This window comes from Haliotis cracherodii, unplaced genomic scaffold (genome assembly GCF_022045235.1).
Source record: "Haliotis cracherodii isolate W230 unplaced genomic scaffold, xgHalCrac1.p SCAF_17, whole genome shotgun sequence".
Lineage (NCBI taxonomy): Eukaryota > Metazoa > Mollusca > Gastropoda > Lepetellida > Haliotidae > Haliotis > Haliotis cracherodii.
In genome coordinates, this window is record NW_027266272.1 from 8,978,393 (window position 1) to 8,991,295 (window position 12,903).

The window sequence follows — 12,903 nt, forward strand, 5'->3', positions numbered from 1 at the left end:
TCAACTGGCCTGTCCTGTTTGATTTGTAACTTAAGGTCTGAAGTCGATGCAGTCATCTTGTGCTTTATAGTTGCCCCACAGTCCACGAGTAGAGTACTCAAGTTTTGTCAACTATTTCCGGCTGAGTGAATGAGTTTTCTTGTTTTTCTTCCCAACCCAATTTGAACTGGGCTAGTTTGCCAGTCCATCTTGTCTCGATGGCACTAAGCTTAGCTGATGTTTGAACGTAACTCAGTGGGTCATTATCCATATAACAGTACACTGAGCACCAAGCAAGAAATCTATGTACTTCTCTGGTACGGCCCTTATCAGCGCAACCAGTTTCAGTGTCATGCTGCTGTCATTTTCCTCTCAGCAGGTTGCAGTGTCCAACTAGCGTAGCTCAGCACAGTCTCCAAGTTCCTTGGTCCTGTCAGACCCAAACCATTGAAACTGGTCAGGATATATGACCTTTGAGAAATCTGGGTGTCCACATGACCAAGTTTCTCCATTCTGAACTGACACTTGTCCGGGTTCAGAGTTAGACCTTTCTCTCTTATGACAGTCAAGACTTTGGCCATTCTTCTGTCATGCTCCTCATCACTAGTTCCATGAACAATAACATCATCCATGATATTATGAACACCTTCACACTCGTGAAGTATCTGCTGGAGAATCTTTTGGTACATTTCCGGAGCACAACAAATACCAAACATAAGTCTCTTGTATCTGTAAAGGCCCTTGTGTGTACTGAAAGTAGTAATATGTCGTGATTCGGGGGAAAGTTCAATCTGATGATAAGCCCACTTCACGTCCAACTTACTGAACACAGTACTGTGATTAAGGTCCTGTAATACATCATCAATGGTGGGAATCGGATGACGTTCACGGCGAACTGCCCTATTAGCTATTCTCATGTCCACGCATACACGAATGTCTATGCCTCCTGGTTTAGGTATGATAACTAACGGCGATACCCATTCGCTAGGACCATGGACCTTCTCAATAATATCAAGTTGTTTTTCAAAGGCTTTATCATTCAAGCTGTCCCAAGCAGAAACACCTTGGCCATTGCTAACTTTATGCTTGCCTTTTTTCTTGAGGGGTATCCCATGTAACAAAGTGTGTACGGAGGCTGCTATACTTGCAAAGGATGGAACAAACTTCCTACAGTATCCAGATAAACCTAGGAATCCATGTAGTTCTGTCTCGGTCTTCGGGACTGACCATTCCACCTCTGCCTTGATCTTCCCTTGGTCTGGTGAGACACTTGATATGTTGTGCCCAAGTAGGTGGAGAGAGGCACGGAGGGAGAGAACAACAACGGCCCTCACAATGGAGGTTAATAATGCGGCAATGGTGATCAGGGGGGTTATAAGTGGCAGACTGATGAGTAGAAGATGGAGAAAGGGAACGAAGAGGGGTTGTCTTAGTATCTGCCTGTTTAGGTTTACGGCGGATCCTCGTAAGAAAACTAGGCTTACTGGAGGGCGTTTCATCATCATAGCATGTAATTTTGAATGAAAACAGAGGCATTGTTACTTTAAAGACAAGAATGACCAAATTGTATAAACACTTACCCAGTGGAAAGATTAACTAAAAATTACAGAACAATCACTACAGTTACTGAAATATCACAAAGTCACTGACACAAGGTGAAACATAGATGAATTCTTTGCCTTGATGGAGTCCTTGGTTTTTATTTGTTTCCGCACAAAGGATTCACAGATAGATATTCTTTTCTTTAGGGGCTGTTGTACGTGCATTCGTTGCTTGCAGTCATGGATGGTGAGGAACTCGCGGAATTCTTGCTGTTGTTCCCACTTGCCGTAAAAACACATCACTGTTGTAAGATGTGACGGAAACCTTTTCACAAAGCTGCAAAGCGTCCAAATTGTGGATTCCGTGGCACAGTTGAAAGGCTGTGTGGTCAACTGTTCTCCGAATTCACGATATTAGTGGCTGTTTTGACTTTAGTTGTGATGTGGACCCAGGATGGATGGATATCACCAGACTTGTGGGGAGCTTTCCCACACGAACGTTGTTGCAGAGAGGTTCCGAGATCTTGGATTCCACCATGTATCCCGGGCTGTTACGTTTGGGATATCTGTTCTTCAAACACAGGAGTCCATCCGTGGGTCCACAACACTTTATTTGTGATATAACAGTTACCGCATGTGCATAATCACGATTGTGGTAATGGGACAGACATGGCCAGGCAGCATATCAGAGGCGTCAGAGAGCCAACCTGCCTAGCCCCTGTCCGAGGGTCAAGTCCCAAGTAACAGAAAGTATTCTAATTTTACCTCGTTAAATCACTGACCAGCTGCCACGTATCGAATACGATACCTCTCTGGTCAGCCTGCAGCATCCCGCACCTCATCCACCATGTCAAGCTTCAGTGGCCAACCAGCCATTCTCTAACGCTAATTAGGTGCCACTGACCTGCACATGACTCCGTGCTGTTGGCCATAGTAATAATAGCCCAGCTGCTGTTATAATTTGTATTAGCCAGCGCTGTGAATATTTATCTATGTATATATTTAACTCAGGGAATATATAAGACCTATATATATTCCCACATAAAACCTATACTCTGCCAAACTGCCTACGATACTAGGCTGGAATTCTGGAGTTACATTTTGGCTGGACTACAAGTCTATGCATAGTACAATCAGAATTGTGCAACGAACTTGTCTGATTCATGAACAACTTGGATTTCAATTTGCAGATTTCAATCAACCGTAGGATTTGCAAAGCATGTGTACTGTCAAGTAGGCGTCGACATATTTGTGAAAGTGAAGTTTACATAGTTATTTGGGGCACTACAAACTGTCTGCACTCTTGCCTCCTCAAAAAACTCATCTACTAAACTCTTTTATTTCACACTGATTTAAATAGTATGAGAGAGGTGTGTCAGTGTGTGTATATGCACGCATTGGTGCATGCATGCGTGTGTCAGTGTGGTTGAGAACGCCAGGTAACAAGTACCATCTTTTAGCATCTTTGGTGTGACGCCAAACTAAGCTTCACTTTCCGTCCAGATGCTCTCTTCACTAGACCATAGAGACCATCATATTGATGGCATTACCGTAACTTCATTCCTATGAATATCAATAGAAAATTAGAAACTTAACATGGATTAATTTTGTCTTAAAGATGAAATGAAAAACTGTTATGAAAATGTGTTTTACTGATGCGTTTATTAAGGACCAAGAATACTTTTTTGCCTTGATATTGAAATGTATTTTTTGCTTATTTTAAAATATTGTACAGTTACATTCCTTAATGATATTTGTTATTGGGAAGAAAGAAAATGTTGGGCTTTCATTAGATATATGTATATGTTCTTATGGTACCTGTTGTTTTTGTTCAAAGATTTTATGAATGTTTTGCTGTTAGATCTGTCAGTAAAAAATATTATCTGACAACTGAATCTGTTTGTTGTTGTTCCGTTCTTGACTCCCCGGGGTAGTATGTCTCCATTCTGTCATGGACCCATGAAGATCCATGTTAGAATATGTCTTTAGCAACCCATGCTTGCCGTAAAAGGCAACTATGCTTGTCGTAAGAGGCGACTAACGGGATCAGGTGGTCAGGCTCGCTGACTTGGTGGATGCATGTCATTGATCCCAATTGCATGGATCGATGCTCATGATATTAATCACTGAATTGTCTGGTCCAGACTCAATTATTTACAGACCACCTTGATATAGCTGGAATATTGCTGAGAGCGGCGTTAAACAACCAATCAACTATTCTGTCTTGGTGTCCGCTGTGGGTTTCCGGGTTAGAATTGGTCCCGAAGACAGCCTATGGTATGAGGAACAACAATCACCTTGAGGGCTGGCACCTTAAGCTACACCTGGAGGGCTGGCACCTTAAGCTACACCTGGAGGGCTGGCACCTTCAGCTACACCTGGAGGACTGGCACCTTGGGCTACACTTAGAGAGCTGGCACCTTGGGCTACACTTAGAGAGCTGGCACCTTCAGCTACACTTGAAGGCTGGCACCTTCGGCTACACTTGGAGAGCTGGCACCTTGGGCTACACTTAGAGAGCTGGCACCTTCGGCTACACTTGGAGGGCTTGCACCTTCAGCTACACTTGGAGGGCTGGCACCTTCGGCTACACTTGAAGGCTGGCACCTTCGGCTACACTTGAAGGCTGGCACCTTCGGCTACACTTGAAGGCTGGCACCTTCGGCTACACTTGGAGGGCTGGCACCTTCGGCTACACTTGGAGGGCTTGCACCTTCAGCTACACTTGGAGGGCTGGCACCTTCGGCTGGACTTGGAGGGCTTGCACCTTCAGCTACACTTGGAGGGCTGGCACCTTCGGCTGGACTTGGAGGGCTTGCACCTACGGCTACACTTGGAGGGCTCGCACCTACGGCTACACTTGGAGGGCTTGCACCTTCGGCTGGACTTGGAGGGCTGACACCTTCAGCTACACTTGGAGGGCTGGCACCTTCGGCTACACTTGAAGGCTGGCACCTTCGGCTACACTTGGAGGGCTTGCACCTACGGCTACACTTGGAGGGCTGGCACCTTCAGCTACACTTGGAGGGCTGGCACCTTCAGCTACACTTGAAGGCTGGCACCTTCGGCTACACTTGGAGGGCTCGCACCTACGGCTACACTTGGAGGGCTGGCACCTTCGGCTACACCTGGAAGGCTGGCACCTTCAGCTACACTTGGAGGGCTGGCACCTTCAGCTACACTTGAAGGCTGGCACCTTCGGCTACACTTGGAGGGCTCGCACCTACGGCTACACTTGGAGGGTTGGCACCTTCAGCTACACTTGGAGGGCTGGCACCTACGGCTACACTTGGAGGGCTTGCACCTTCGGCTACACTTGGAGGGCTTGCACCTTCGGCTACACTTGGAGGGCTCGCACCTACGGCTACACTTGGAGGGCTTGCACCTTCGGCTGGACTTGGAGGGCTGGCACCTTCAGCTACACTTGGAGGGCTGGCACCTTCAGCTACACTTGAAGGCTGGCACCTTCGGCTACACTTGGAGGGCTTGCACCTACGGCTACACTTGGAGGGCTGGCACCTTCGGCTACACTTGGAGGGCTGGCACCTTCAGCTACACTTGGAGGGCTGGCACCTTCAGCTACACTTGAAGGCTGGCACCTTCGGCTACACTTGGAGGGCTCGCACCTACGGCTACACTTGGAGGGCTGGCACCTTCGGCTACACCTGGAAGGCTGGCACCTTCAGCTACACTTGGAGGGCTGGCACCTTCAGCTACACTTGAAGGCTGGCACCTTCGGCTACACTTGGAGGGCTTGCACCTACGGCTACACCTGGAGGGTTGGCACCTTCAGCTACACCTGGAGGGCTGGCACCTACGGCTACACTTGGAGGGCTTGCACCTTCGGCTACACTTGGAGGGCTGGCACCTACGGCTACACTTGGAGGGCTTGCACCTACGGCTACACTTGGAGGGCTTGCACCTTCAGCTACACCTGGAGGGCTTGCACCTTCAGCTACTCCTGGAGGGCTGGCACCTTCGGCTACACCTGGAGGGCTTGCACCTTCGGCTACACTTGGAGGGCTGGCACCTTCGGCTACACTTGGAGGGCTTGCACCTACGGCTACACTTGAAGGCTGGCACCTTCAGCTACACTTGGAGGGCTGGCACCTTCAGCTACACTTGGAGGGCTTGCACCTACGGCTACACTTGAAGGCTGGCACCTTCAGCTACACTTGGAGGGCTGGCACCTTCGGCTACACTTGGAGGGCTTGCACCTACGGCTACACTTGAAGGCTGGCACCTTCAGCTACACTTGGAGGGCTTGCACCTACAGCTACACTTGAAGGCTGGCACCTTCGGCTACACTTGGAGGGCTTGCACCTTCGGTTACATTTGAAGGCTGGCACCTTCGGCTACACCTGGAGGGCTTGCACCTTCGGTTACATTTGGAGGGCTTGCACCTACGGCTACACTTGGAGGGCTGGCACCTTCAGCTACACTTGGAGGGCTGGCACCTTCAGCTACACTTGGAGGGCTGGCACCTTCAGCTACACTTGGAGGGCTGGCACCTTCGGCTACACTTGGAGGGCTGGCACCTACGGCTACACTTGGAGGGCTGGCACCTTCGGCTACACTTGGAGGGCTTGCACCTTCGGCTACACTTGGAGGGCTTGCACCTACGGCTACACTTGGAGAGCTGGCACCTTCGGCTTCACTTGGAGAGCTGGCACCTTAAGCTACACCTGGAGGGCTGGCACCTTCGGCTACACTTGGAGGGCTGGCACCTTCAGCTACACTTGGAGGGCTGGCACCTTAAGCTACACTTGGAGAGCTTGCACCTTCAGCTACACTTGGAGAGCTGGCACCTTCGGCTACACCTGGAGGGCTTGCACCTTCGGCTACACCTGGAGGACTGGCACCTTCAGCTTCACCTGGAGGGCTGGCACCTTCAGCTACACCTGGAGGACTGGCACCTTCGGCTACATCTGGAGGGCTGGCACCTTCGGCTACACCTGGAGGACTGGCACCTTCGGCTACACCTGGAGGGATGGCACTACACCTGGAGGGCTGGCACCAGCTACACCTGGAGGGCTGGCACCTTCGGCTACACCTGGAGGACTGGCACCTTCGGCTACACCTGGAGGGATGGCACCTTCAGATACACCTGGAGGGATGGCACCTTCAGATACACCTGGAGCGCTTGCACCTTCGGCTACACCTGGAGGACTGGCACCTTCAGCTACACCTGGAGGGCTGGCACCTTCAGCTACACCTGGAGGACTGGCACCTTCAGCTACACCTGGAGGGCTGGCACCTTCGGCTACATCTGGAGGACTGGCACCTTAAGCTACACCTGGAGGACTGGCACCTTCAGCTACACCTGGAGGACTGGCACCTTCAGCTACACCTGGAGGGCTGGCACCTTCGGCTACATCTGGAGGACTGGCACCTTCAGCTACACCTGGAGGGCTGGCACCTTTGGCTACATCTGGAGGACTGGCACCTTAAGCTACACCTGGAGGACTGGCACCTTCAGCTACACCTGGAGGGCTGGCACCTTCAGCTACACCTGGAGGACTGGCACCTTAAGCTACACCTGGAGGACTGGCACCTTCAGCTACACCTGGAGGGCTGGCACCTTCGGCTACACCTGGAGGGCTGGCACCTTCGGCTACACCTGGAGGACTGGCACCTTCAGCTACACCTGGAGGGCTTGCACCTTCGGCTACACCTGGAGGGCTGGCACCTTCGGCTACACCTGGAGGGCTTGCACCTTCGGCTACACCTGGAGGGCTGGCACCTTATTTCCAAGGCCAACCCTAGCCCATACCAGTTTCTACACTTCATTCAGGAAGAGCAGCACATCAGTGAGACTCGGCATGTCCAGTACCAAGTCGGTGGGGGACAACCAGCCAAACAACACAAGTACAAGAACATGGATAACAGACCTCAAGTGCCAAAAGGCAGACCGGAAGTAGGAACCATCTCCCAGATGGTGTATGCTGACCAGGTGTTCAATGAGAAAAAACCAGGACACTGCCTGCCCATACTATACTACTCAAAAGAAGTTAAGGATCACCTGATTCTTTCATATTACAATAGTTAATTTCTCATGCCATGACAGATTAACATTACCAATATGAAATAATCGGGTGATCCTTAACTTCTTTTGAGTAGTATATATTTTCAGAAAACATTGCCTGAGGACCAATTCTTTTATCTTTTAAGGCCTTTCTCATTATACGTGTTCTGACATACAACAAAATTATATAGTAATCAGGATTGGCATAATTTATTCACAACTGTATAACAAAGTGTATTTCTAAAATATACATGAAGGTATGACGTTAAAATTACCACATGAACTTGCAGATATTGCCTGAGGTAATTGCATATACCATATTCGAATTAATAAGGGCCCAGGGCATACTCAAAATTAGAAATAGGGGGCTCAAATTAGAATATTATTTTGGTGAAAAAAACAGAGTTGAAAGTAAATTTTGTGGTTTATGCTGACAGTCTGAAATGTATGACAGATATATTTTTCCTGGATTTTAATTGCCCATAATTAAGGGTGCATATAACACATGGGTGTGCACTCACCAATATTCCAGCTATATGACGGCGTTCTGTAAATAATCATGTCTGGACTAGACAATCCAGTGATTGACATAATGAGCACTGATTCACACAATTGGGATATGATGGTATGCATCAACCAAGTCAGCAAGCCTGAACTCCTGATCCCGTTTGTCGCCTCTTAGGATAATTAGTCACCTTTCATGGCAAGCATGGGTTGCTGAAGACTTAACGTAACCTGGATCTTCATGGATAGTATTCCATGGATGTACCGTATTTGACGTAATAAGCGCCCAGGGCACTCTCAAAATTATAAATAGGGGGCTCTTATTAGAATATTATTTTGGTGAATTGAAAGATAAATTATTTTGGTGACTGCCTGAAATGTTTATGTATGACAGATATATTTTCCCAGAATTTAATTGCCCATAATTAAGGGTGCATATAACACACGAGTGTGTATTATACACAAATAAATAAGTCTTGTGTACATTGATCAATCGAAAGGGGTGCTAATTGGGATTGTTCACTAGCCAATATATTAGCAAATATCGCCGTGGGCGCTTATTTTAGCGGGGCGCTTATTATGTCGAATACGGTATACGTGGTTAGTGGGATTCCACAAATTGAGACGATGACCATAGGGAACTGACCTTGGGGGAGGGGGGCTGGGATTTGTTACGAAATTTGAATTGTTTTCAGCAACAGCTACAGAACCGGATAATTTTTTTGAATATCATAAGCCTGAATTTCTCTAAAGAAAAACCAAATGGAATTTTTGTGGCAGGCAATTTTACTTTTCTTCAACAGTCTGATACATAATTAGTTTTTTCAAGAGTTTTGAGGAACAAGTTTTTGTTGTTGATAAAATCTCCCCCCACCCACCCCAAATTTCAAATAGTCAGTCCCTAGCCGTAAACAGTTGTTAACGTCTTGCAAGTGTTCTCTATCTGACCAAGACAACAAGAGACACTGGCCCTGAACTATGTCCAAGTCACGTTATCAGTTTGACCCATGGCTTGTTTACGATATTGGAACGTAGTCCATCAGTTTGTAACATTCCCTAATTTCACAGTTTATATAATTTCTCACCACACACAATTCCTAAAATAATGCATGTGTCATAATGAAACATATGTAAAGCTGTAAAGAAATATATGCTTCATGAAAAAGATTACCAGAGGATCAAATTTTGTTTTACATGGAAATTTCATTTCAGGTGTCCAGGTGAATATTTTCATAAACCAAACAGCTTGAATTCTCTCTCTCCAGACCACTGACTGGGGAGACAGCCTTTCAAGAATGATGTACAATGTTGTATAATGTTCAACTAAAGACATTATAAATTGCATAATTTTATTCGGACCAAATTGATAAATTCCAAAATTCATGAATCAGTTTGTTATGTTGATTATATTAAATTACATCTTTAGTTGACAATAAGTTATATCTTAACTCTCAGTGAAGAACAATGATATGCAGTCATGTGTATTTCAGATTGAAAATGGTTTTGGTTTTTTTGTGGTATCAAATCCTGCAATATTTGGAGTTACCCCCCTTTGTAAACAAAAGCTATGACATGTGACTAAAGTTCAATGTTCTATTGTCAACAGATCAAGTCTGTGGCAGGGAGCTTTTCGGGTCGTTGTCACTACAATAGGAGATAGCAACAGACACGTGAGCTCGCAGGTTGGTGTATATCAATATGACAATGAAGCTTAATTAGACTGCAAAGATTAAGCTAGCTTTGAATACATTTGTGATTGAAAGAATAATCTGCATAGTAACAGGCTTGACTGTGTTATGTCTGACCAGGGTATAATTTATGATAGGGTATATCTAACACCGATCTTACATGTGGGCTATTCATTTTGTATTGTTCTTCAAAGAGGGATATATATTTTGTACTGATTTTTAATGAGTGGTATATGTTTTGCATTGATTTTTAATGAGGGATATATATTTTGTACTGATTTTCAATGAGAGGTATATGTTTTGTATTGATTTTCAATGAGGGATATATTTTTGTGCTGATTTTCAATGATGGGGTATATGTTTTGTATTGATTTTTGCTGTGAGATGTATAGTCTGTACTGCTCATCAATTTGGGTATAAGTTTAGTTCTTTTATTCTTCAAAGAGGGGTATATGTGTCTTACTGTTCTTCAATGAATAGTATACATATTTGTACTGATCATCAGTTTGAGGTATATATCTCAACTGATATACTGAAAATGGTGTATATTTATACAGTTCTTCAGTAAGGGGTATATATTTTGACTCTGACACTGTATAGTGGGGTATATATTTTGACGATGACACCGTATAGTGGGGTATATATTTTGACTCTGACACTGTATAGTGGGGTATATATTTTGACGATGACACTGTATAGTGGGGTATATATTTTGACGATGACACTGTATAGTGGGGTATATATTTTGACGATGACACTGTATAGTGGGGTATATATTTTGACGATGACACTGTATAGTGGGGTATATATTTTGACGATGACACTGTATAGTGGGGTATATATTTTGACGATGACACTGTATAGAGGGGTATATATTTTGACGATGACACTGTATAGTGGGGTATATATTTTGACGATGACACTGTATAGTGGGGTATATATTTTGACGAAGACACTGTATAGTGGGGTATATATTTTGACGATGACACTGTATAGTGGGGTATATATTTTGACGAAGACACTGTATAGTCGGGTATATATTTTGATGATGACACTCTATAGTGGGGTATATAATTTGACTATGACACTGTATAGTGGGGTATATATTTTGACTATGACACTGTATAGTGGGGTATATATTTTGACTATGACACTGTATAGTCGGGTGAATCTACAAAGTTTCTCATATGAAGCACAGAAATGAGTCACCACAACTGAAATGCAAATATGGACAAATACTTCCTCACATGAAATATTTGTGTTAAATACTGAAAGAGGAACTATGTGTCTTGTTCTCATTCCTGTTGAAGCTTGAGATGACCTCGTGTGGAACTGAGACATTGTCTGTTTTTAGGGTTTCAGTTTTTGAAATGAAGAAGGGGGTCTCTATGATATCAGGGTTTACGTATTAAATGACCACAGTTTCCATCAAATAAAGGACAACATAAAAGATTGGGTTGTTATCTGTAATACAGCTGGAAATACATCTTCCCGAGGCAAGGGAGTTAACTGACTATAAAAGTCCAGTTTCCACCCTTGCCGAACTAGGCTGGAATTCCTGGGCTCAATCGTAGCGCCACCAGTGGTTATTTTGAGTTATGTCCCTTCTAAACCTCTCCTATGTACCAATCCGATTTCATCACTTGCATTTGTTTCAAACAAAATGGTGGCACCCAGTCAAGACGATCTGATCGATAATCAAGATCTATATTGTGATAAAACGGGTCTTACATTGCGAAGTGCATCAGATCATGTGAGCACATGAAAAGTCGACCGAAATCTGTACGACAGTTTACGAACCGGATTTCGATTTCATTGCATAGACTCGTCAGTCCAGCCAAACTGTAACCCCATAATACCAGCCTAGTTCGGCAAGGGTGGAAACTGGACTTTTAAAGTCAGTTAATTTGTTTGCCTCGGGGAGATGGCTGGAATATTGAAGTACTGCTGACTGCAACGAAGAACAAGGAACTAATAAGTCAATCTATATTCCATATCTTCGGGAAAATGTTGTTGTAGGCCTGTATCGTATGTACTTTCTTTTGGATATATGACCATGAAACACCACAGCAACACATCAAAAGAATTTCTACACGTATTATGACTATATTTACAAGATAACTTTGATCCAGAGGATCAACACGGCTCGAAAACATTTGTAGCATACCTATCTATTGATGCTGTCAAAATGCCACACATATTTTACTTTTCATTTCACAGGCCTGCCATCCCTACTGAAAAGCAGCCGGTCTAAGGAATAGATAAAACATAAAAATATTTATTTTTGTTATATGTCCAGCAGGTATTATAGACCCTCTTATACAATACCAACTGTTACATACAAATTCCATGTCCACATCACTATCAGTGATTCAAGATCACACCTGCAGTTTTAACTCCACAGTAAAATGACTTTCATATAAATACATGATTGACATTTATTTTTACTTTTATTTCAACTGACCTTGTGTGGAAAAGCTGGAATAGATCTGTGAAACATTAAAATGAAAACAATGTGGCCTAAAGCACACATATGTAGCCTGAAACTTAGTGAAAGGTGAAACAATTGTAATTTGCATGTGGTACCTTCAGGAGCAGGAATGAGAATCTGACACATTTGAGTTTACCGTATTCGACGTAATAAGCGCCTCGGTCTAATAAGCGCCCACGGCGATGTTTGCTAATGTATTGGCCAGTGAACAATCCCAATTAGCACCCTCTCCGATTGATCAATGTACAGAAGACTTATTTATTCACGTCTAATACGCATTCATGTGTTATATGCACCATTAATTATGGGGAATTAAATTCTGAAAAAATATATCTGTCGTACATTAACATTTCAGGCTGTCAGCATAAACCAAGAAATTCATCTTTGAACTCTGTTTTTTTCACCAAATAATATTTTAATAAGAGCCCCTATTTCTATTACGTCGAATACGGTAATACATATGTAATATAAAAATAGAAAACAGACTTATCATGAAATAAGTAAAATGTTTTTACAACAATGACTTCTGAAACATTTGTTATAATTTTCAAGGAACAAGAGATATTTAGTTGACACAGTTATAGTGGTATACATGATAAATGTTTAAAATTTTAACTGAATGGCATAGCAACTCTTTTGTTGGCACGTCATATCAGTGTGCAAGCTCAGCCTATG